The following is a 24,643-nucleotide window of genomic DNA, read 5'->3' as shown; positions in this document are numbered from 1 at the left end:
TGTTAAACAGAAAAATTTCTAAGCGAAATACAGTACTACCACTGGAAACATTTAAAGTAAGAAAATTCATATTAAAAAAATATTTTTCGCTAAAAATCAATGCTGAAAGAAACCATTCAATGGAAAATGTTTTTCAAAGAAACTAACCAATGATATTTGCATAATTGTATTTCATAATCTTAGAAACCGAATTCAAACGCACTTTAATAAATAATAATAAAGCATCAAAGACTTTCAATATCAACTATTATTCATGGTTATTAAAACAAACAGTAAATACACTTACCACAAGTTTACGACATTTCTATAAATAAATGCAAAAAATATATCTTTCTATTATTACTGAGAAAAGAAGAAAAGCTTTGAAAACAGACCAAACAAACAGCTTCCAAAAGAAAAAGATAACACTGAAAGAAATCCACAGACCTATTTTTAGGGTAAGTTTGTTTTCAATAAAAAGAAATTATTTAAAAAAAAAAGATTACGTAGCACACAAAAGCTGAAAGTTTTAGTGCTTTTCACTCCAAGAATTGAGTTGTAAGGATTGATGAGTCTTTTATTGAAGCATTTACATGGAATTTAAATGTTTTTCAAGTTACTAGTCAAAGACCCCGAATATGAGTAACCCTCCCAAAAATCGAAATAGCATTTTAAAAGCAGTTCTATAGAAAAGATGACAACATTAATAACATTTTCTTCATGTTTTCTTCCATAATTCCTAAATAGGATTTCTCTCATATAAATATTAACATAAAATGTTTTTAAATTTTTTCAAACCAGAATTCATCTGAAATTATCAAACCTCAAAGCATAAAGAAAATCCACCACATCTCCAACAAACCGGAACAACCAAGTAGTACTACCGAAAATGTAAGTGAAAACATTTAAAGTAAAAATATTATAAATGTCAATATTTTAAATAAAATGTGTTGTTTTCAATCAAAATGTAATGTATATAAAATTGACATTTAAATCCCTCAAAAATAGGGTTATTTGAAATCAAAAATTAAACAAACTACATTTTTATTCATACTACAGAAACATTTAAAACAATATCAAAATAAAGCAACCTCAAATCCGGAAACAACCAACGAAAGAAAGGAAAAAAACTCCAGAACACCCTACAACTGAAAGCACAAGTCAAAGAACAGTAGTAAGGTCAATACCTGCCACCCCAAATTTACTGAGAAAGTCGACTTGAAAAAAAAGTTAAAGAGCAAAAAGAATTTGAAAGTTATTTATTAATCATAAACAATTACAATAACGAAAACAAATGTTTCCCCTTTTGTTTATATCGTTTCAGAACATGTCAGAAGATAGAGCAGCAAAATACATTGAAAGCAGGAAAGGAAACAATCTCCTACAATTCCAAGGTTACATTTATTGCAAGGAAAGAATTACTGAACCAAGTAAACATTGGAGGTGCGTGGAATATTACTCATCCCATTGCAAAGGCAGGGAGGTTACTCTTGGTGACATAGTTGAAAAAACAACTGAGATTAACCACTCTACCTCTGCAATGGAGAATGAAGTAAGAGAGACAATAAACAGAATGAAAAATATTGCAAGTACCTCCAATGACTCCTCTGGTTCAATTATGAGGGAGGTAGCTCAACATGTTCCTGACCACATTGCTAGTAGTATGCCTATAATACCTAATTTGAGACTAATTATTCAACGTAGAAAATAGGCAAGTAACCCAAAAAGAGTTGCACCCCAAACATTTACTGACATTATTAGTCCTCCAGAACTTTGTCTTTCTATATCTAATGAACCCTTTCTCCTGCATGATAACCAAAACCCTCAAAAACGTATTATTATTTTTAGCACACCCTATAACCTTGCTAAATTAGAAAATAGTGATATTTGGATGATGGATGGGACGTTTAAAAGTACGCCCCATCCTTTCACCCAAATATACACTATACATGCACAAATTTACAAAACTGTAGTACCCCTAGTCTACAGTTTGCTGCCAGATAAGCAATCCACAACGTACACTGAACTTTTAACAGTGGTTAATTCTAAAACTTCAGAAAAAAGTCCTAGGAAAATAATCATTGATTTTGAATTCGCAATGATAAATGTTATTTCCAAAATGTACACGGCTACCCAAATTCAGGGATGTTTTTTCCATTTTTCCCAGGCATTTTGGCGCAAAATACAAAAATCATCCCTTGTTGTGGATTACTTTTCTGACAGCAAACTGCAATTCGAACTTAAAAAACTAACTGCACTTTCTTTGCTTTGTCCCTCCTACATGTGTAGACGAGTACTACACTGCAATTACCGAATCAGCGTATTTTACAACAAACGAAGACAAATTGGCACCCCTGCTAAATTATTTCGCAGACACATGGATTGGTCATCTAAGCAGGTCGGGTCGCAGGAGGAAGCAACGTTTCCATGTGGAGTGGTGGAACTGCTACACGTCCTGCTTAGAAGGAGAGGCAAAAACAAACAATGCCATAGAGGGATGGCACAACTCCTTCAACAGTACAATTGGCAAAGCTCACCCTAATTTCTATCATTTCTTAGAAACATTGAGGAAGGAGCAAAGTTTTCAAGAAATGAGAATTTCACAATCATCAACACGTAGTCTGAACCCACGCCTCTCTAAAAGAACAAAAGAAATGTCTGAAAGACTATTGGCAGCTTTACGACAGTTTTCGTTGTGCGTGGCTTCCGACTACTTAGATAATGTCGCTCACATACTCCACAACTAAAATAAACATCATTTTTACTTTCCTGTTTTGCCCTAAAAAAATCTAACTAATACATTTAATATGGCAAATTCCCAACTCCAAGAAATTTAAAAATGCATCCATCATCTTCCTGCTTTATTTATCCAATTGAACGTAAAAGCCATTAAAAAAACAAACATCTTCTTGCTGAACTTCAAATCAGCACTCCTTCAAATTCCTTTTCCAAGAAAGCAATTCCATAAAATGTCAAACTCCCAAAAAAATAAGCATTGATGTATTCCGAAATAGCTTCTTTGCTCCCTGATAAAAAATCCATTTTCTCCCTTGCAAATCTAATGTAAGAAAATCGATCTTCTTCCTCAGACGAAAACTCGAAGCAAAAAAAATAACAAATGTAGACTCTCAAACTTATGTATAAAATCTTCTAAACCTTTCATTTTGCAAACATTGCAAAAAAGTTAAACAAACAGGCGACCCGATGTAGGCATACTCTATCACTGTGTTCTCAAACATGCAAAATGTAACATACACATCTTATTTACATTTGCTCCACCTCCCGATTCTTTTCTTGCAATAAAAATGAATCTATACGTCTTTAAAATATAAAAAGTTAAGTTAAAAAAGTTTCCTACCTGAGCACAGATCTCCAGGCTTCTGCTTTCTCCAGCGACGGACGTCAATATGGCTGCCTATGCGTTTGACGTTTACGCGTATATGTCATCAAAAGCTGCAAAAAAAGAAAAAGGACTATTTTCTTTCATAAACTATATTTATTATTAAACTACATTAAAAAATAATATTATAAATATAAAACCTTTTTCTAAAAATGTTTTAATACGTGCACACATTTTTTGAAATATATTCTGTAAAAAAATTAAAATGTTTACAATTTTACCTTTAAAAACTGTGTCGTACTTAATGGTTTAACAAATGTATTATTTAAAACTTGTTTTTAAAATAACCTCAATAATGTCAAATATATTAAATATTCTTCTTACCTTATCCATACTCCCTTTTAGATGTGTAAGGAACCCAGTTAGTCTCCAGCAAGCATCTTATTTCATATACGCGAGATTCACATTGAGAGCTATAGATATAAATGTAGCACAATTCTTTACATTGAAATCAATGTTAAAGCGTGGAATTTTTCAAAATATATTATAATTTATTAATTAAACAAATTAAAAAAAATTACAAAAATTCTCAATTTCATATTTACTAATATACTAGAAATATTTAAAAAATATAAAATATACTAATTTTTAATTTTTTAATTAAATACTTTAACTTTTAAAAATACCTAAATTTAAATCAAAGGGAATGTAATATCTGAATATATAATGGAGAGTGGAGAAGTAAAAATTACAATTGTTACTCCTGGTAGGTGTTATATTAGGGTAAGTGCAGGATGCTGTAAAAATTTTAACTTCTATAGTAAATCCAGGGTGATGTAATTGTAGGGCAAATGCAAGATAGTGTAGGTTTTAAAATTAATATTCTAACTCCAGGTGAGTATAATAGTAGGTCATGTGCAGGATAGTGTAGGGGTTCACATTACTATTCTAACTCCAGGGGGGTGTAATAGTAGGGTAAGTGCTGGATAGTGTAGGGGTTCAAATTACTATTCTAACTCCAGGGGGGTGTAATAGTAGGGTAAGTGCAGGATAGTGTAGGGGTTCAAATTACTATTCTTACACCAAGGGGGTGTAATAGTAGGGTAAGTGCTGCATAGTGTAGGGAAACTATTTACAATTCTAACTCCAGGGGGGTGTAATAGTAGGGAAACTGCTGGATAGTGTAGGGGTTCAAATTACTATTCTAACTCCAGGGGGGTGTAATAGTAGGGTGAGTGCTGGATAGTGTAGGGGTTCAAATTAGTATTCTTACACCAGGGGGTGTAATAGTAGGGTAAGTGCTGGATAGAGTAGGGATACTATTTACTATTCTAACTCCAGGGGGGTGTAATAGTAGGGTAAGTGCTGGATAGTGTAGGGGTTCAAATTACTATTCAAACTCCAGCGGGGTGAAGTAGTAGGATAAGTCCAGGACAGTGTAGGGGTTCAAATTACTATTCTAACTCCAGGGGGGTGTAAAAGTAGGGTGAGTGCAGGATAGTGTAGGGGTTCAAATTACTATTCTTACACCAGGGGGTTGTAATAGTTGGGTAAGTTCTGGATAGTGTAGGGATACTATTTACTATTCTAACTCCAGGGGGGTGTAATAGTAGGGTAAGTGCTGGATAGTGTAGGGATTAAAATTGCTATTCTTACACCAGGGGGGTGTAATAGTAGGGAAATTGCTGGATAGTGTATGGATACTATTTACTATTCTAACTCCAGGGGGGTGTAATAGTAGGGTAAGTGCTGGATAGTGTAGGGGTTCAAATTACTATTCTAACTCCAGGGGGGTGTAATAGTAGGGTAAGTGCTGGATAGTGTAGGGGTAAAAATTACTATTCTAACTCCAGGGGGGTGTAATAGTAGGGAAAGTGCAGGATAGTGTAGGGGTACCAATTACTATTCTAACTTCAGGGGGATGTAATAGTAGGGTAAGTGCAGGATAGTGTAGGGGTTCAAAGTACTATTCTTACTCCAGTAGGGTGTTATAGTAGGGTAATTGCTGAATAGTGTAGGGGTACCAATTACTATTCAAACTTCAGCGTAGTTTAAAAGTAGGGTAAGTGCAGGACAGTTTAGGGGTTCAAATTACTATTCTAACACCAGGGGGGTGTAATAGAAAGGTAAATGCTGGATAGTGTAGGGGATAAAAATACTATTCTTTCTCCACGGGGATGTAATAGTAGGATAAGTGCAGGATAGTGTAGGGCTTCAAATTACTATTCAACATCCAGGGGGGAATAATATTAGGGTAAGTGCTGGATAGTGTAAAGGGTTCCAATTACTATTCTTACTCCAGGGGGTAGTAATAGAAGTGTAAGTGTAAGATAAGGAAAAAAAATTCTATTCTTACAACATGTTTGTTTAATACTATAGTATTAATTTATAAAATACTAGTGTACTTTTAATTATGATTTGTATTTAAAATCATCATGAGTGTATAATACTAGAGTTTTTTTTTTAAAAGAGCATTAATTTTGAAAACGTTTAAATAAAAGACTTGTAAGGGTTCTTCTTACAACATGTGTATTTAATACTAGAGTATTAATTATTTTCATAAAAATTATCAAAATATGCAAATTAAAAAATTATCAAAAGATGCAAAATAATACACTAATACCTTAAAATAAAAAAAATTTAAAAAGATGTTTATTAAACCTTAGAAAAATACTCTAGTAACAAAAAACTCAAGTATTAAAAAAAAAACTTAAGTACAAAAAAATTAATAAAAATAATAATAAACTTACCCAAAAATGCGTTGTAATGGCATGCGTTGTAATGACATCTGCATTGTAATGGCATGCATTGTAATAGCATACGTTGTAAAAGATCCTGCATTGTAAAAGTTGTGTTATAAAAGAAGTGCGTTGTAATAGTTGCGTTGTAATGGTTGTTAACCGCAATGGGTTAATACTAGGCCTGGGCAAAGCACTACGCTACACTTGCGTAGTTTGCGAAGTTTGCGCAACTTCACACTAAGCGAGCTGCACGTAGAACAGTGCGAACACGTGTAGCGTAGTACAGCGGTCATTTTTTGCTTGGTCGCGGTCCTCAACGTCAAGTTGGCGACTGCGACCAAGCAAAATGACATCCTGGCGATCGCGAGCCTGGTAAATAAACCTCCCTGCGAGATTCTCAAAGCGGGGAGCTCTGATTTCTCATTGCGAGTGGTTGCGTATGCTCGCGACCGCTGGCGATGAGAAACTACCAGTCTGCGTTGAGAAAGCTGCCGCTCGAGTAAAAATCTCCTTGAGCGGCAGAAAACTAAAGCTCGCACTGTGCAAGATGCAGTTTTCAATGATTGCACAGTCCCGGATGCTTGTCTGCACTGTGCAATCATTGAAAACGGCATCTTGCACAGTGCAAACATGTTACTACGCAGTTCGCGTAGTACTACGCGTAGCTCGCGTAATGCGAAGTGCACTTTGCGTAGCATCGTGAAGCGCTACTTCGCAAACTACGCCCAGCCCTAGTTCATACAGCTATCCACAGATCCTTCTGTTTCACTGTTATTCTGGCAGTGTCAATGTCATTGGATCACTTTCCCCCTCCATGTGACCATGTCAGAGTCCTCTTATTCTTTTGTCTACGTCCCTTTGTAGGTGTAAAAATATTCGTTCCCTTGACCTTGAACGTCTTTCAGGGTTGTGCACACCTAATTTGTTTATATCTTCTAATTGTATATTTCTTTCAGAACCAATAACACATCCTTATACTTTTCAGAGGGGCCATCTTGCATTCACCCAACCATTGCTATTTTAATTTGTTTTTCATTTGGGTCAATTAAATTCTGACCCAAAAGAAACACCTCTTTGCCAGTTTCCCAGTGTCAGTGCTCTTCGGTCCCAGCATCACCATCCCATTTCCACTGTCGCCTTCTCAATTACCGCTTATGATTTTGTCCCGACCAAGTTTAAGTTTTTATAAAACACCCTTCGGTCAAAGGACTTTCAGGCATCAGTAAAAGAATGCACAAACTTACTATAAAAATAAGCCCAAAGGTAAGAGAGTTCATACTTTACCTGGGCTCCAACTTAGCCGTGCTTAGGCGGCTTCAGCTAGTCCAGAACTCCGCAGCCAGGTTGCTGTGTAAAATCCCTAGAACAGCAAGGATTTCTAAGTACCTTAAAGACCTGCACTGGCTCAGGGTGGAGAACCGGGTTCGGTTCAAAGCCCTGAGCTATATGTTTAAAATAAAGGCAGGAATCGCACCAAGGTACTTGCAAAAATTAGTTAGGCCCTACTCACCTGCACGTAACCTTCGTTCCTCTAATGCAGCAAACTTTGTGGTACCCAGATTTAAACTGGCCAGAATGGGAGGGAGATCCTTTTCCTATCTGGGACCAGTCCTCTGGAACTCCCTTCCTCCAGCTTTACGTAAGGAGGAAAACTTCGCTAGCTTTAAGAAAAGTGTTAAAACGTGGCTATTCAACAAATAAATAATTGTGGCCTCTGGCCGTTTTTTGCTTTCTGTGCTGCTGGTCTCTCAGTCCTGGCGCCGGGAAACCCTTTGTGGGTATCTGTGCGCATTACAAATGCAAAAAATAAAATAAATAAATAAAATAAAATAAATACCAAGAGTACAGTGGATGTGGTACCTAGACAAAATGCATAGGTTGAAAGTATGGGTCTGAATGATTGTTGGAGATAATGCACTGGAATACAGTTATCTTGTGGGGCCGCCACACGATTTCTTATTTGATACATGGTTCTGCTTAGAAATGAAACGTCAAATTAAAAATGGGAGTAGGTTTTGATCAGAGTAACTTTCATGATGAGGGGGAGAGTCCTGATCTGTGTCTCAGTCCAGAACAGGTCTCAGGTGTGAGATTTTCTGAGTTCCAGTACGCGTTATGTCCACAAAAAGTTTTTGAAAGGCTCACAGTAAACTGGGGAAGGCAGAGCCGGACCCGATGGGGGCCCAGGTAGAACACCGGCCATCGGCGGCAGCCGCCCCGCCCCCAAATAAAATCCTGGCTAGGCTGGTGGGGCCAGTTTAGGGGCCAACGGCCCAAAAGAGCACAATTCAACCCTCCTCCTGGTAAGGGAAGAAGAAGAGAAGCGCAGCCAAGAATACTCACCAACTTCTGTGGGATGACAAAGGCTGCCGTTTGAAGCGTTTGAATCCAGCAGCACGAATCCGGCGGGAGAGAAGCGCAGCCGAGTATACTCACCAACTGCTGCTGGAAGACAAAGGCTGCCATTTGAAGCATCTGCATCCAGCAGCACAAATCCGGCGAGAAGCTGCAGCAGTACAGAACTGGGAGCAGGAGCAGCTCAAACCCGGGAAATGTAAAAATCAGCGGGTGGGAGTAGCGTGGGTGCGGAGCCTCCACCCCCGCCAGCGGCAAGAAGCAAGCGAGCACCGAGTAGCAGCCTGCCAAGCCGAGCACCTGATGGGTGCAGCATGGGTGCGGAGCCTCCAAGCCCGCCAGCGGCGAGGTACAGCAGTGGGAAACAGAATGCCAAGCCACACTCGCATTCGACAAAACCAGTGAGCGAGGCCAACGGAACCAGCGATTATGCCGGGGGCTAATTGCCGACCCCAGCCCTGCTAGCAAAAGCAGTGCTAGAGCGTGGGGCGGGCCAGGGAGCGGGCAGCAGCCCTTGGCAGAATGTAAATATGGGCACTCAGCTAGGGGTACACAATGTAGCGATGCAAACTCCGTGGCTCGCCCAACCCCCATGGCAGGCAGGTCTAGGGAGACCAGAATTTCAATGGGCGCTTGGAACAGGGAAGAGGAGGAGCAAACATCCGGGTTGCCCTAGTGGCAATGGCCAGGGATGGGAGCCCCATTTAATAGGTACTCCCCATGGGGACCAAGGGGACAAGGGAGACCCCAACACCTGACACAGGGCAGTACAATGGGGGACCAACCGGGAGGGCAACATGACAGGAGCCAAGGGCAGCAAGCCCAGCACCACAGGGCATCACAGAAGAGACCGGGGCAGCCCTGCAAGGGAGCACAGGGTCCAGCGGGAGTGGGAACAGCCTCAACCAAACAAAACCCACTGAGGGACAGGACAACAATGGGAAGCCGGCTAGTGAATATATACAACCCTCCCCGACTGACCCACCTACGACAACAAAAATGTTAGGGCTGGCCAACCTCATGCCCCTCACTGTTAAGGAAAGAATTTGGAGAAAATAATTCATAGAAATGTCCTCACTGCTAGAGGTGCCCCAGGCAGGGATATACATGATGGAGCAAGACAAAACAGACGAGGACAGAAGGGCCCCCCAAAAATCTAGAGTGGAGAGGTCAATAGAGAACTGGCTGAAGTCTTTCAGGACACTAGCATGTGTCTTCATTGAAAAATTCCCTCAAAGCGCCTCAGCACTCTGGCTTTATGAGCAGAAAGTGCACGAGGCACAGCAGCAGTACCAAGGCGAGGAATGGCTTCACTATGACAAGGGCTTTAGGGAAAAAATGCAAGTCTAGCCAATAATGGAATGGGATTGCCAGGACATGGAAGGCTTCACAAAGCACATGGTGGTGGCCAGAGAAGGGGTTGGCGCAAAAGAGAACACTTTTCGTCAATACGGGAGTAAGGGCAAATTTGAAAACCAAGGGAAAGAGTTCAAAGGCAAAAAACCAGGCGGGACACAAGTCGAATAAAGCCTGTTGGAAATTTGACAAAGATGAGTGTAAATGGGGAGCGTCATCCAGATTTAAGCATGCTTGTGGGTCATGAGGGGGAAACCACCCCACTATCCGCTGCAGACACATTACGGGGCCAGTGGCCAACAAGGAACAACAAGGAAAAGACAGGCACCAAGAAATGAGGCACAGGCCAAGCAGGGGCAAGGGGGACAGGGGCGGGGGACAGACTCTGCCTACCCCTATCAGGACAGGCAGACTATTACAGCTATTACAGGGGTACCGCAAAGCAAGCGGCAAACAGTTACTAGCAGAAGGTTTCACGCAGGGTTTTCCAATACCTTACATAGGGCCACAGGGAGCACGGGAGAGCCTGAACCTAAAGTTAGTGAGGGACAACCCAGAGGTTGCTAGGGAGAAAGTTAAAAAGGAAGTGTAAGTAGGGCGGGTGGCCGGGCCTTTCAATGCCCTCGCTAAAAGACATGGTGGTCTCCCTGCTAGGGGTGGTTCCCAAAAAAGAGGCAGGAAAATTCCAACAGATTCATCACCTCTCCCAACCGGAAGGCGAATCGGTCAACGATTGGCTGGACCAAGGTGAGTGCACAGTAGCATACGCATCGGTGGATGATGCGGTAGATTTAATTAGGCAGGTGGGGAAGGGCACCCTGATGGAAAAGGCGGACATAGAGTCAGATTTCAGGCTACTGCCAGTTCACCCGGACAGCTACCATCTGGTGGGTTTCAATGCCTACCCATGGGGTGCTCAATATCTTGTGCACACTTTGAGGCTTTCAGTGGCTTTCTGGAATGGAACTGGGTGCGAGTGCCCCAAAAGGTGGGCGGGTGCACTATCTGGACGACTTCCTGTTCATTGGGAAAGCAGGCACAAAAGAGTGCGACGACCTCCTAGACAAATTTGTGCAGATGGCGCAGGAGTTAGGCATCCCCCTGGCGCAGGACAAAACAGAAGGTCCAACCACAAAATTGTCTTTTCAGGGAATCGAGTTAGACTCGGTGGCCGGGACGTGCAGGCTGCCACCAGGAAAGGTAGCCGACCTGCGTGAATGCATAGAGCAAATGTGACATCAAAAGAAAGCAATGTTGGGGGCGTGGCTACGAGCCGACCGAGATGGCGGCGTAGTGCGAGAGCTCCGAGGCCGAAACAGCTCTAACTTCATTAATCCGTCTGCCCATCCAGCTTATTCTGCCTTCTGAAGCCTGACCGGAATGACGGGGCGGAAGGGGCACATATTGTCCCAGTCCCGGCCGTAATTGAGCGACGCCAGCCTGAGATAGATCGAAGAAGCGAGACGGGCCCTGCCACGTACCGGGACACCGCCTTGCCGTAGCACTGCGGCCCGACCGGAAGTGCCCTGTGGTTGGGGTAACGCACCGGAAGGTACCGCTGGTTGACTGCGGACCGTGTAAGAGTTCAGCTTAAGTAAAAGCGGTGGCGGTCCTGCTTTCTGATAATCTCTGGCCCGGCGGTGCCATTGCATCTAACTGCGAGGAATCTATACTGGCAGTGGAAGAGATCGGACGTGCTTTGCTGCCCGCCGGGCGTCTGAAACTGTACCCGGCTGGAACTACGGTGATCGGTGAGACTGAGTAATAGTAACACCTAGACAATCAATGATGGCGGGCGATCATAGATGTTGAGACCGGGGAGTTTGCTACTGGAACAGTGGTGGTGCCCACACTGCAGCACTTCCTTTCTCCATCCGCCATCATCCTGTTCCCCTTGGTGACGTACAAGGGGCCCTGAGCGACGACGCCATTTTGGATATCGCCTCCCCACAGCCTAGAATGGTAGCGCTGTCGACACGCTGAGTGACGGGGCCACAGGAGCAAACAGCGGTAAAGATTCCCGATTGAGATGGCGGGAAAAGGGCCCAGACATGCTACGGTGCAATCAAAACTGGAGATGTACGCCTTTGAAAAAGCTGCCACATAACATCAGGAGGGCCGCCCGTCCACGGGTAAAAGCCCAGAGGGAGATGGCTCCAAGAAAGTGACACTAGAGGACCTCATGAAGACGCTCTCCAGCGTTCAGACGATGGTGGGGTCTATCGCAACGGACGTTGCCCTACTGCGGGCTGACCTCCACAAGATGGCGGAGCGTGTGGCGCAGGTGGAAGTCGTTACCAAATCCCTAATGGAGGACACCTCGGAACTGCAACTCACTACCGAGCGACTGGAGGCAGTCGCCAAAAAACTGCAGGAACGCCTCGATGATCAGGAAGGACGCTCACGGAGGAATAACGTCCAAAATTGAGGTATTCCGGAATCGGAAGGCAAGCAAGCGATGGATCTATACGTGGAGGACTTCATCAAAACGAAACTGCAACCGAAAGGTCTCTCCCATTTCTTTTCCGTGGAGCGAGCACATAGAGTTCCAGGAGGTGCGGCGAAGCCAGGGGCACTGCCGCGACCAGTACTGGCCAGACTTTTCAACTTCTGTGATCGAGATGCCATACTCCAGACAGCCAGGGTCTCTGACCCTATTAAAATTCTAAACTCAACCATTGCCTTCTTTCCAGACTATACTGCTGAAGTGGCCCGGCGCCGGAAAACTTTCACAAACGTGAAAAAAGCTTTGAGGGCCAAAGAATTGCCTTACTCCATGCTGTTTCCGGCGCGACTGAGAGTCGTAGACAATCACAAGGCATGGTTCTTTGATACACCGGAGGCGGCGAGAGACTGGCTAGATGGTTGAGAACGCACTGAGGCCCCGCGACGAGCTGGTAGGAGTCAACGCGACCAAAAGACTGCTCAGACGGATCACCAGGCATCACAGGGACACAGTCAGGATCTATTTGCTGAATCGGGCCTAGAAGAGGGTGAGCCACCGGAGGAGTGAGCGCCGTCCTAGAGACCCTTGTTCGAACTTTAAGTGACACACTGACTATGTTCCCCTTGATCTCAGGCAGACGAGGCTACACGGAGCTGGTTGCAAGGTCACAGAGCTACTTACCCCTTGCAAGCAAGTTCAATGGGTTGGGTTGGGACCACGCGCTCTGCTAAGTTGGGGTGGCGGGCGGTTTTAGGCCCGTGCAGCAGGCAGGCAGGGAGGGGGGAGGGAGGGGGTTGTTTGGATGTTTTTGTTTTTGTAACTTGCGACAAGACACGATATGTTCTGCACAACACGAGGGAGATTGATCTATTGGTAACAGTGCACGGTAAAACCCATCCCCTGTTGGACTGCACACAACCTTGCATGCGTTTAAATGGCAATACAAGTGATGGATACACCTAACAATCCCACAACGCATCCCTCTCACACATCGACCTTAACAGTGATGACGTGGAACGTCAGGGGACTGGGGGACAGGGTGAAGAGAGGCCTAGTCCTACAATACCTGAAGCGCTGCAAGCCAGCAATAGTTCTATTACTGGAAACACACCTTGTTGGCACGACCTCGAAGGCGATGGATATATGGGGGTACAGGTTCGTTGCGCATGCAGACTTCTCCTCTGGCTCAAGGGGGACGGGCATACTTATCCGAAAGAACTTTCAAATGGTGTGTCAACAGACTAAAATAGACAATCAGGGGCGCTTTGCAGCGGTGACGATACTATGGGAGGGCCAACTGTACAATTTTGTGTCCGTATACGTCCCTCCTGGGCTGCACGCCACTGCACACACCACCCTCGCTACCTTTCTCCTCTCATTGCCGGCGGCGATGCTGGTGTTGGGGGGCGACTTCAATGACGCTCTAGACCATGAGATGGATAGACACCCTTATACTACAACGGCACGGGGAGGCGGGCGACTTGCTGGTTTATTAGATGCCTTGGGTCTTTTGGACTGCTGGCGACATAAACATCCCCACGACAAACAATATACTTATTACTCTGCGACACACCACTGCTTATCACGTATAGATTACATTTTAATGTCCGGTGACGGGCTGCAGGATATTGAGGAGGTAGACATTCGCATCAGGGGAATCTCTGATCACTCTCTGTTGCGACTCACACTCAAGACTCATCGCCCCAGTAGAGGCCGCGTTTTTCCTATATATGCAGGTTACCTTCAGAGCGCCCCTTTCAGGAAGTCCCTTTCCAACGCTGCTACACACTACTTTCAGGAGAATTTGGGAACCGTAGGCTCCCACAGTATCTTATGGGAGGCATATAAAACAGTTATACGTGGGCAGGCCATTGCATCCATAACTACCCATAGGCGGACTCAGAATCAAGAACTTAGCGCCCTTGAGTGCGCTCTCAAGGATGCTATCTCTTATCACGAGGCCCGCCCGTCCCCAGGAACCGCTCAAACGGTCCAACTCCGGCAGGTTGAATGGAGGACATACCAAAGAGAAAGGGTGCTGACTACAATTCGGACCTCCCGCCATAGGGTGTATGAGCTGGGGGATAAAGCCGGGAAGATGCTGGCTTGGCTCGACAAAAAAGAAAAGCAGGCAGGGTCATTGCGCAACTGCAATTGCCTGAGGGCAATCTGACCTCGGACCCCGGAGTTATAGTTGAACAGCTAGCTGACCACTTTGAGACAGTTTACGCTCCCCAAGCGTCATACACGGCAGATGAAGCGTATGACTACATTAAAGATTTGACAATCCCCTGCCTCTCACCTGAGGCGGCTCTTTTGTTGGAGGCGGACATTACTGTGGAGGAGGTATGGGAAGCGACCGACGCACTGGCGTCCGGCAAGGTCCTGGGACCCAACGGCCTCCCAGTGGAACTCTACAAGCAAACCGCTTCCATAACGGCTCCCCATTTACTCAGAATGTTCGTGGATAGCCTAAAAGTAGGAGAACTCCCTAGAGATCAACGCCTGGCCACGATTATCCCGATCCATAAACTCGGTAAAGCTCCGGAAGTCTGCGGCTCTTATCGTCCCATCTCCTTGCTAAATGCCGAGCCAAAGATCCTCGCCAAACTACTATCGCAACGCTTGGCCCCCCACCTTGCTACCTTGGTGCACCCTGACCAGTCCGGCTTTATGCTAAACCGTAACACCTCCCATAACCTGCGCCGTCTTCAGGCGGTGCTAGCTCGCTTGGAGTACATACAGGAACCAGCAGTACTTCTCTCCCTTGACGCCACCATGGCGTTTGACACCGTGGAGTGGCCTTACCTGTTCGCGGTGCTTCGCCACATGGGCTTTGGCCCTAAGTTTTAAGCGTGGGTCCGCCTGCTTTATACCGGGCCTCTGGCCCAGATAGCAGCTAGTGGTCACATCTCCTGGGACTTCCCGCTTGGACGTGGGACGCGGCAGAACTGTCCGCTGTCCCCCTTATTGTTCACGCTCGTCCTTGAGCCTCTGGCGATTTGGGTCCGGTGGGAGCCGTCCATCAAGGGTATCAGATGGTCTCCGTCATGGGAGGATCGGATATCCCTCTATGCGGACGACATCCTTCTTTATCTGACCTCCCCTAAGAAATCGATTCTGGAATTGCTTAATGTTTGCGAGAAGTTCGTGAGAGTCTCTGGCTACAGAATTAACTGGGCTAAATCAGTACTATACGTCGTTGCTGGTTGCCCGCCGCCACTCCCGGCTGACTGTCCACTGCGATACACTGACACTCCCTTCAAATATCTGGGAATTCACGTGTCGCCCGACCCAGACGAATTCCATGCACTGAATCTGAAACACCCTTTGGAACGTTTCAATCGAGACGTAAAGGTGTGGCGGTCCCTCCCTCTCACCCTTCTGGGCAAAGCAGCGTTATTTAAAATGATGACATTGCCCCGGTTCCTCTACCTCCTTGAGAATACCCCGTTCCCGGTTCCCTCCTCCTACTTCAGGGCCATCGAAGCAGCTGTCTCTACTTTGCTGTGGGATGGGAAGCCAGCGGGGAATGCACAATGTAAACTAGTGAAGGATTGGTACGATGGGGGCATAGCGCTCCTAGGGGGTTATTAAGAAACCTATATAGTCGTAGGGCCCCAACTGACCTTCTGGGTCCTACCCATCACACGGTTCAGCTTTGGTACAAGGCACATAAACGTCTTCAATGCGCGAACATTGTCACACAAATGACACCCCTATGGGACTCACACAGGTTGGGCTTCATGGGCAATAGTAAAGGGTTTCGGGTATGGGACTCCATAGGCATATCAGTGGTGGGTGACCTTTGGAAAAAAAACAACATAGTGGACTTCGCATATCTACAAACCAAACACGATATGGCACAGTCAGAGTACTTTAGGTACATGCAGATACGACATGCGTTTCTCTCAGCCGTTCCGGTGGGAACGAAACTGCAGGAGTCCACCCCTCTAGAAGACAAGCTACTGACAGAACATATGTCCCACAAAGCGACGTCCTACACATACAGGAAACTGGTTAACAATCTCCCTGGCATGCTGTCCAAACTACGTCTGTCTTGGGTGAGGGATATAGGTGAACTCGATGACTCGGAATGGCAGGAGGCTCCTGTCACCCCGAGAAACTGCGATTCCTTCCAGACTTAAGCTGGTTCAGTTAAAGGTGCTGCACTGCACGTACTATACCAGGACGGTCCTTTGCAGAATTGGGAGAGCCTCCCACGAATATTGTCTCCGGGGTTGCGGTGAAAGAGGGACGTTCTTCCATACTGTTTGGGACTGTAGCCGGGTAGCCATGTACTGGGCAGCGGTGATGCGAACCATCTCACAGACCATGGATGTCTCCCTGCTGCCCAACCCACGTCGCTGCCTATTGAATATTTGGGATGCAGAAGACCTGACCCATCGACAGCAGGACTGGGCCATGCTAGGAATGTTGGTAGTGAAACGCAACATTGCGAGACTGTGGGGCTCTCACGTGCTGCCCACGCTGAGAAACTGGTGCAAGGACATGGATGAAGCAATGGTGGCGGAGAAAGCAGTCTTTATTCATCGAGGGTGCCCCGCAAAGTGGGGACAAATCTGGGGGGCTTGGAATAAATTTAGAGGGGACATATGCGAGCCTCCACGAGCAGACCCGGAGGAGTGTCTTTCAGATTAGAGCACGGGTCTGAGTTGCATATGTGTTGAAATGTATCACCTGTTATGATGTACTCCGTCCTGACTATATGCCGTTGGATGATGGAGGGTGGTCAAGGGTGCACTGCCAATGGTTGCTACGTTGTTTACTTGAACATTGTTTTGTCGCTAGGAAAGAAATGAAGCTACTGATTAGTTTTTTCATTTATTGTAAGGTTTTGTTGAGGGGTAAAAACAGAAAACCATAGACCTAAGCCATATCGCATATTCCTAACGCCTGCATCACGGTACAGCATACTTTTATTCGCCGCTGGACCCCCGGTTGTCGGCTGAACGGCTGTGTAATCCTGATTATTTTGCTGATGACTAAATTGCTATCGCGGCCGGCCCAGGGGGTTGTAGGCCCTACACCGTACTATTTTTTTAAAGTGTACAATAAATGTCTTTAAAAAAAAAAAAAAAAAAGAAAGCAATGTTAAAGGAAGTGCAGCAGCTGCTAGGGAAACTGAATTTCGCCACAAGGGTGATCCCCGCGGGAAGTACGTTCGCCCGGTGGCTAGCTTGGCTAACCAGGGGCATGACGCAAAAACATCACAGGGTCCGCATCACACAAGGGGTGAAGGAGGACCTGGCGCAGTGGAAATTTTTTGGGCCAACTTCAATGGCACCCTGATATGGCGAGAGCTCTGGGTACATGAGCATGGGCTACACCTCTACACAGACTCAGCAGGGGGGTACAGCTTCGGGGCAATACTGGGACCCGCCTAGTTAGCAGGAGAATGGCCAGAGGAGTGGCAAAGCACAGGGCTGACAAAAAACATTGCACTGCTTGAGTTATTTCCTATAGTGGTGGCGTTCCACATCTGGGCCCAGCAATTAGCAAACAGGCAAATTACACTGTGGTCAGATAACCACGCAGTGGTGCAGGCCATTAACACGGGGTCAGCTAAATGCCTAGCAGTGGGCACTCTGGTGCGAAGACTAGTGGGCTGCCAGCTGCAGGGCAACATTGCGATTAGGGCAAAACACATTCCAGGAGATGAAAACTCAGTGGCGGAAGCCATTTCTCGTTTTCAGTGGAACAAATTCAGAGACCTCGCCCCAGCAGCGGTAACACAAGGATGACCAGAATGCCAGAGGAAGCATGGGCATGGGTGGAGCAGGGTTGGAAACACTGCTGAGCAATGCACTGGCAGAGAGAACAAGAGACTGTTACAGTAAGTGCTGGTAAACGTTCAGGGACATAATGGGGCTAGAAGGGAACCAATGGGCATCACAGGGAGAGGTCATGAGGTTCATCAAGTGGGCTTTTTTGGAGCAGGAAAGACAAGAACCTGGGCTCAGTCACACCAAAATGCAGTAGAATATCATTCAAAATTAGGAAATCAGGCAGATCCCACCAGGGCTTTCAAATGCAGAATGGCTAATGAAGGGATGAGGGCACCTGCAACGGCCAAGCAAAGATAAGAGGCGGCCCATCCATGTCAAAATACTGACAGAAATGCTGGGCGCATTAACGGAGGTGTGCTCCTCACAGTAGAAGGGAGCCCTATTCTGCCCAGCGTTCGCAATGGTATTTTTGGTGCCTACAGAGTCAGCGAGCTAGTAGCCCCATCGGTTAGTGACCCAGGCACTGCCTGCATCCACAGGAAAGACGTGGAGATAAAGGAGGGCCACTTGGACATAATGTTGAGGTGGGCAAAATCAGACCAAGATGGTTAGGGTAGAAGGACCAGAATACACTCCTCGGCCGATGCAAAGGTCTGTGTGGTGTGCTTATTGAGGAAACTCCTGGAGGAGAGGGAGCGGTCTCAGGGGCTGCTCTTCAGGCACAGGGTTGAGTCATTCCTCAGCCGCTTTCAATTCATAGCGGTTATGAGAAAAACCCTGGAAAAGTTAGGTCTCCCTGCACGCGAATACTAGTCACACTTCTTCAGAATATGGGCAGCCACAACAGCGGCAAGGCTAAATCTAGAGGAGGGGCTGATAAAGGGGATAGGGCGCTGGTCATCTAATGCATTTAAGCAATACATACACCCCACGTTTTACTAAGCATGGTTTTCTCCCGCCCCACCCAGGTCCAAGAGACTTGCGGAAGAAGGTGTGGAAAATGGGATACTCCTACGTGACGCGGGCGCAAAAATGGGCGGCAGCCAGACACAAGTTCGGCGGAGTATGGCTGCGGGACACCATCATAGAATGGTTGGGGTGCCCAGGGATGAAATGGGACCAGCTGTTACCTGTGGCGCGGGAAGCATGGGAAAAAGGGAGCAAACTGGATGCAGTAGTAGTCCAACTGGGCAGGAACGACTTAGCAGCACTGAGAAGGTCAGCTCTGCTAGAAAGCATGCAGAGCAGTCTCATGGCACTGGCATGCCTGACCCGCCCGGTGGAACTGATATTTTCTGAAATCATAGCGCGGAGGGCCTGGCGCGGGGCGGTAGAGCTAGAGGCAATGGAAAAGTTCATAAGAAAGCTGAATATTACCATGGCCAAAGTATGCAAGGCTCAGCAATGGGGGTTCATGCGACACAGGTTCATGAACTTGAGGTCGCTAGGGTACCACCTGGCAGACGAGGTACACCTCACAGGGGTAGGAATGGACATGTTCTTACTGAACATTGTAGGCATACTGGAGGCTCTCACAGTGTCCTTGGGATGCCTCACGGCAGGGGCACTGAGGGAGCCATGGGGTGGCGTGCCAGCAGAGAGAGAATAGAGGTGACACTCCCGCAGGACACTTGGGATGCCTTACGGCAGGGGTGCAGAGGGAGAAGATGGCTTGGAACCAGCCTCAGAAAAATAGAGTAGATACTCAAGTAAGGACCTTGGGATGCCAAACGGCAGAAACCCCTGGGAGAAGGGAGGGCCCATGAAAGGGTACAGGATGAGCGGGACGCACTTGCAGCCCGGGCAGGTCCAAAAGGACACCCTGAAAATCGGTAGCAAGCTGACGCCTAGACCCGTGAATCGAAACCCAGAGAAAGGGGCCCCCTCCCTCTTCGCCCAGGAAAGTGAGGAGGCTGGGTCCAGGATACAAATAGAGAAATTGCAATGAGCAATAGAGGAAAGTTAAACATGGACATTGAAGGACTATACTATGACCATGAATGTTGAATTTTGAAATGTGAAGATTTCATGTCAAATTAAATGTTTGTTTTGAAAATAAAACTGCAACCTTTTCAGGCACCAAAGAAGTGGTCAAGTTGTGATGTAAAGGAAAGCGAGCAGTTGGTGGTAACTAGCATGAGGGAACAGGGAGGGAGGACTCGCCGCCTGGAAGGGGATTAGTCTTCTTCATTTCCGTAGTTCACTGAGAGTTGGAGTAGCCAAGACAGTACCTTGCTGCTGAGCCAACCAAGCACTTGTTTCGATATGCCCCTTGTTATGTTATGTTATGTTTTGTTATTCATACTTATACCGCGCACAGCTGCCCCAGCAAAGGGGCGTCCTGGCGCTTACCAAGGTACACACAATACAACTTAGAAAACCAGAGAAAGGGAACAGCAGGGTACAAAAGGTCAGGGCTAGACGAATAAAATGGTGTTGATGGCACGTCTAAACTGCAGAAGATCTTCTAGAGCCCGAATGTGAAGGGGGAGAGAATTCCACCATTTCGCCGCTAACACCCGAAAGGAGCGGCCACCGGCTCTACTCAACCTGAAGCGCGGAACAGCTGCCAGGTTTTGGTTCAGAGATCTGAGGGTTCGTGAGGGTACATATGGTACCACCAAGTTCTCCAAAATTTGGGGGGCATGCCCCCCCATGTACCAGTCTATCTCTTTTGGGAATATTTATAATGATAGTGCTACATCTGCCAAATACATTTGAAATCTCCTTATCTTTATTGGCTGCCTTTTGGTTTCTGTAAGTCTTAACCCGTTTTTGGTTTTACACTTGTAGCGGACTAGAAGTTAAATAAACGGGGATGTTGCTATGTTCAATTCTTTATTGTGCACCACATGCTTTTCTCTGGATCCATCGCCCACTTACGTTTTTATTCATGTGCTACAGATGAAGGCTCAGACCAGTATGGATTTAAAATCTAGGAATGTGGGTCGAACCATGTTTGAACTTGGAAACAAGCTGTTTGAACTTCAAAGCAACATATTTATTCGCCAGAATTTTTGTGAATTATCTGTGTAAAAAGTTGGATGAATGACCTCAATGGAGTTCTCACCTCCCTCTGTAATCTGAACTGAGTTAGATAGTTTGCATCACTTGGTTATAGGTTATTCTATGAAAATCCTTTTCCCAGCTTCTTTTGCACTGTCAAGGCTACAATGTCCTCATATGTAAAACTCGGTAGATATCGAATCAGGGATACCCTTTCAGTTTTTTTTTCATTTGCAGCTAGGATCATGTTCCCTAATAAGGAAAGTGTATCTCTCAGCGACAATGGCTGTTACCTTCTCAGTACAATTCGACAGAGACACTGATGCTTGTCATTAAGTTGTTTACAGGTTACAAAGGATACTAGTTGCGCTGTTATGAATGGCTCAAGTTTCCACCTCCTTTTGGTAAGTTCTTTTCTACTCCTGTCCATTAATGCCTATATTCTATGTTCACTTGAAAATTGAAGTAAAAAAGCCCCTGACTCTTGGTTTGGAAGGATCCTATGGAATACCCATATCTAATCTATGTGTTCTCTGCTGTTTCCTTTGTTGGCTACTGAGAAAACAATGACTTTAGCTTCCACTAGCTTAAAATTGCTAGTCACATCAGTGGATGTTCTAGAAGTATGACTGTATTCATTTCAAATAAGCTTTATTCGATAGCAAGTATCATAAAAGCATTTCACAATCATAAAAAGGTATAAAAGTATCATTTCATATGGTTAAAATATTTAAAAAAAGACCTTGATACAAAACCACTCATCATTGTGAACAGTTTGGGAAAAACATGTTCCCCAATGACTCTGTGGGAATTTACATCTGGCCATAGAGCATCAGTGGTGTTGGAATGGGTCTAGAACAGTCAAATAAAAGGTACTCTTGGCTTTCATTATCTGTTGCAAATGTCATTAGTTTTTTTTATGTAATTAGTGTTAGCCTGTAATCTTCTTTTGGTAGAGGGGATGACCTGTTCATGAGCAATATTTGAAATATCTATCTTCTATGTTATACCTTGGGGTTAATAGGAGCCAGTGGGGAAGATTTGGGACTCATGGTCAGAGACCGCCCCCCCCCCCACCCGGCCCTCCTTTGCCACTTCATCTCAGTACTGCAGGAAGTGGTACATAGAAGTATATTGGCAATCTGGACCACCAAAGAGTGAACATTATGATGCACGTGAATCTCTAGTTCTTCCCACACCATTGAAGGGGAGAAGAGTATGGTGACATTTCTTAGTGAATTTTTATATTTTCTTTAGTATATGGAGAATGTTGGAAATAGTAAATGATAAGGAGTATTTATTGCAGCAGTTGTGTCATTCGGGGAAATTTTAATCCAGGTTTATTACCAGTTCACCAACATTTGTACCATGCTCAAGCTCAAACTTGTAAGACCAAAGGCATATACTAAGGGCTTTATTATGAATCTGGTAGTCTGGACTGCCAGACTCATGGAGGCTTGGCAGAGGCAGTATTCTGAATGCCTCATTTCCAACAGGGCAGTCAGACCACCCTGGGACAACCGCAACAACCAGGGATCAGGGATCCACAGCGGTCTTGAGGCCGCAATATACTTGGCGGGCACGCCACACTTTTCCTAACCGTGCCTCTCCCGCACGCCCAAACTCATAATAAGGCCCGAAGTGTCTTGAGTTTTAGTTGCTTGGTGCACTGGCCAACCGTTATAATGGTCTCAATTCACCCCTGAGCTTCAGCACATCTCAGCATTCAGTCTAAAAGAAGCTATGGCCCCTCATTTAATAAACAGACTGCAGAGGCGCTGCAGGTGGGCAGATTAGGGAATCCCTGACAAAAGCTTGCATTTACTCGGAGTCCCTCCTTTTCAGGAATGGCTGCAGAGCTACGGAACGAGAAGGCCGCCGAACAGAGCAGAAAGAAGCCCCCTGTGCTAAGTGTAGGTGAGCCGGCCCTGAGTGCATGTGTGCTTTTGTGCTTGGAAGATCACCTCTATCTATAGCTTTAGGACTTTTCTACATTATTGTGTCCCCCTACACTCAGGGTCCTCGTGTTACTGTCTTATGCCAGTTCTTTACTTACTAGTGTTCTGGTGTGCCTCCGTGCCATTGGTCACATGTGCCAATGTCTCTGTCACTTATGCAGTCAGTGTATGTCCCCCCACCCCCCGTACCATATACGAACTAGTGTCTAGTGTCAGTGGAGGTGCCTTGTAGCCAGGGATCCTCTGTTAAAGCCACAGTCAGTGTACTGTCCCAGGAGAGATGTGTGGAAGTGACAGAAAACTGTATCGTACCAGGCAGAAGAGTTATTGTAATTTTATTTTGTCCACAGAATATTAGCACTCGCTTAAAGCTGGGGGAGCTGACCGGTCACGCGCAGTCAGTTGATAATGCATTAATGGTATTTACCTGAATCAAGAATCCCACCAGGTTTAGATTAACGTTCAACTAAATCTAGCAGACCCGTTTTACTAATCTTTTCAGAAACGAGTTAGTGTGTGTATGAAATACACTAAATGGAGCGTTATTATAAATCGCTATCCTGTTTAATGTAATACCACGATCTTTCCTTCTTGTTTTAGTAAAGGAGATACAGCGTAAAAAAATAATTGCATTAGTGCTTGCAGTTTATCTTGCATGCTGCATGTTTGAATACTAACTAAGTGGTTATTTAAAAACCACATGGGCCCTGCTGGGTATTTAATGGGGGCAAACATTAATAAGGGCTGGCCTGCCCCTGCAGCCCCTTCACCCCTATAGCTACAGCCCTGGTTGGCCATGTGACCAGGGGTGGAACAAAGACCCCCATCCCCTGCAGCAGCTGCGGTGTGAGGGGATGCCAGGTTTCTCATACTGGAGGGGGCCCCCTCAGCCCTTACTGAACTGAATGTGAAGGGCCCCTTCAGCATATCCTGCAGGGGGGGCACTCACATTTTGTTACGCCACCGCATGTGACATTAGAATAAAAATGTTAAAAATTTGTCTCTCTGTCCTATTGTTTTCTTTTGCTTGTATTTCAAGAAAAAGGAATAGTAATTACTTAGCTCTAAAGGTCTCTGTATGTATATGGTATTTCTATAGTGTGAACCTAACCAAAGGCAGTAGAGCACCGTACATGGTCAGGAACAAGAATACATTCAATAAAAGGAAAGGAAGCTAGGTTGTGGACAGTTAACTAAAATACTAAAGAGAGAAGAAGAGGCAATACAGTGAGCCCACACCTGCCTCTTGGAAAACACTCAAAACTCAGGATTGATGTGCATAAAAACTTGCGTCCCTGGCCCTAGTTGTGTTTTCTTATGCAACTATTGCTAGTATCGATACTGAGAATCGGGAAATTCCAAGAATTGGACAAGGTAGGCTTCCTCACATAATGTGACATGCTTCATCATTTGCCACCTTATCCCACCCTGGTGAGATGATACTAGCAAGGCAAACTTTACCTCGGGGAAAGCTAACATGAGGGAATTCTTAGAAATTCATTTTTTTCTCTGAATGCAATACTTGGATCCTGTTTTAAGTCTCAAATAACCTTAGGATATACCGCAAACTATACTTTATTCAGGTGGTATCCTAGATTTAAATAAAAATACCACAAGGTACCCTAAGAGGACATACAGGTTGCTATGACCCTTACATATTGCTGAGTTGTTATGCCAACATGTTTCTGCCCTTCTATTAGAGCCTAAGAGAG

Source organism: Lissotriton vulgaris, chromosome 11 (genome assembly GCF_964263255.1).
Source record: "Lissotriton vulgaris chromosome 11, aLisVul1.2, whole genome shotgun sequence".
NCBI lineage: Eukaryota > Metazoa > Chordata > Amphibia > Caudata > Salamandridae > Lissotriton > Lissotriton vulgaris.
Note: the sequence above shows the minus strand (reverse complement) of the source record.